Source organism: Calidris pugnax, unplaced genomic scaffold (assembly GCF_001431845.1).
Source record: "Calidris pugnax isolate Ruff unplaced genomic scaffold, ASM143184v1 scaffold303, whole genome shotgun sequence".
Lineage (NCBI taxonomy): Eukaryota > Metazoa > Chordata > Aves > Charadriiformes > Scolopacidae > Calidris > Calidris pugnax.
The window spans coordinates 278,602-280,757 of record NW_015091087.1 but is presented as its reverse complement, the minus strand read 5'-3'; the positions used below and the strand labels follow the sequence as shown (position 1 = coordinate 280,757).

The 2,156-nt window shown below is 47.1% G+C and overlaps 1 protein-coding gene across 11 annotated transcripts in view; it reads left to right on the top strand.

Moving 5' to 3' along the window:
• MAP4K4 (mitogen-activated protein kinase kinase kinase kinase 4) overlaps nt 1-2,156 on the top strand; it is a 171,264-nt gene that overhangs the window by 338 nt on the left and 168,770 nt on the right. The gene's annotated exons all lie outside the window — the stretch shown is intronic.

Genomic DNA, 2,156 nt, shown 5'->3' with positions numbered 1-2,156 from the left:
CCCCTGTCCCCCCCCCCCGCCCCTCCCCCCGAGTGGGGACTGTCAAGAGTGTGGCCACTCTGGACACATCGGTCCACGGGCTTATTCATAATTCCTGCTGGAGGTTCCTCATGGAAGTTACTGCTGCTGCTGCTGCTGCGGTGACTTCAGACAAAGGCATTGGCCTTCATTAAAATTGTCACCCGGCTTCCTTGTTGGAAAGCCTTCAAAGTGCAGGAGCTGTGGAGCGGAGGGGTGAATGGTGCTGCATCCCATCCCGCTGTGCTGGGCAGGGCCATCTTTGGGGGGGGGCAGAGTAACGATAACGAGCGATCGAAGCAGGGAAAGCTTATTTAGTGAAAATCACAATCCCCAGAATAACCTGTTTGACAAGAGTATGACTTTAAAAAATAGCAATCGGAGAGTGGCCATGTGGGTGTGAAACTAGCCTACTTTCCCCCCCCCCCCCCCCCTTTTTTTTTTTCTTTTTCTTCCCTTCAGTGTGCAGGCAGTGGAACAAACAAATCTCGAGATTGCATGACTTTGCAGTGAGTGCTAGCTACCAGGATGACTAATTCACACAGTCTTAATACTTGGCTAAAGACAGAAGGCTCTAGCCTTATATTGTCTAGAAAGGCAAGGCACATTTGCAGAGGGAAGGAGAGATAACTGAAAGTAACCGAGTATGCCTAGCTGCTTGGTTTGGTTGATTTCTTTATTATTATTATTATTTTTGCTTATAAACAAGGCAGTATAATCGGTGAGTTTCCCTGATGGCAAGATACTGCTGCTTGCAGCTCCAGTAACTAAATAAAGCACTTTGCTGCCTCTTCTGCAAATGAAACACATGTCAGTTTGTTTTGAGGGCGTGAACCTCAGCCTTCATGATGGAGAAATAGTCTGCGCGGCGTGCAAGTTGCATTTTAAGACCAGAAGTGGAATAACCGGGCTGCTGCTCTTGGCAGAAAGCTGAAAAAAAAGGATGTGGCTCAGAAGGCCGTAGGAGAGGGGGGAGATGAGTGAGAAGCTGCGCTTTGACACCACCTTGAGCATTTAATTCTTTTCCGACAAATTAAATGAAACCATTTCATTTTTTTCTGTAATCCTGCTGCTCCCAGAGCTTGCATCACCTGAACCCTTCTTACAAAAAAAAAAATATTGTAGGGAGTGAATGTGTGACTTGAAACTCTCTGGTTAATTATTGCAATTTGGTGCATTGTTTCTTGGCTTACCTGTTAATGCTGTGACTTAATGAGCGAAGCCCTCGTTGGTTTAACAGTCTTGAGAGTAGATAGAAATGTTTTCATTTTCCTTCAGTATGCTGGAAGTCTGCGGGTGTAGTTAACATGAGCAATGAAACTCAGCGCATGCCTTTATTGACTTGGAAGAGTGAATGAACACCTGAGGTCTTAAGGGCATCGGTTTCACTCTGATAACAGGGGAAAACAGCAGGCGGTTTCTGTCAGGGCAGCAGTTTTAGTGTGTGTCTGATGAGATTTCCCTGTCCTTCCTCGCCGGTTAGACAATGGGGGAAAGGTTTCCTCTTGCCTGGTAACCGAGGGCACGGTGGTTTGGGTGCCAGGAATACAAGAAATAGGTAAATGCCGTTTTGCCATAGAGCTTTTCGGACATCAGTGGGTTGACAGGTGTGTCAGTTTTTGCACTGTCAGTTTTGTCAGGATTTGCACTGCTGTTCGTTAGGCATTTGTCCACATTTGTGTACGTAGTCTCAAAACGTGGACACCTAATAGAGTTGCACGTAAACACAAAGTACCAAAACAAAAAACTTCCTTGCTGTGATTAAACCTCTGATTTCTTCTTGAAAGAATATGATGTAAAAAAAAATATTAAAAAAAAATATAAATCAGTGCAATAGCAGTGCAATAGTATTTAACTTTTCTCAGCTGCTGTTCTGTTGGGAAAAACGCTCCAGGAACACCCAAAGATGAAACTCTGTGTGTGTGTGTGTGTTCTGAGGGCTTTTGGAGGAACTGCCCACCCGAGGCGGGGGGGCCCCCCGCGGGGGGGGGGGGGGGGGGAAACACCCAAACAAACCCAACCCAACCCAAAAACGTGGTTAGGCTGTGTTCGCTTGTTGCCTCCCGCTTCCCCCCCCTTCCCCAGCGACCCCTCCTTGAAACCCCTCTTCCCAGCGGCGCTTTATTCCCCCCCCAGCC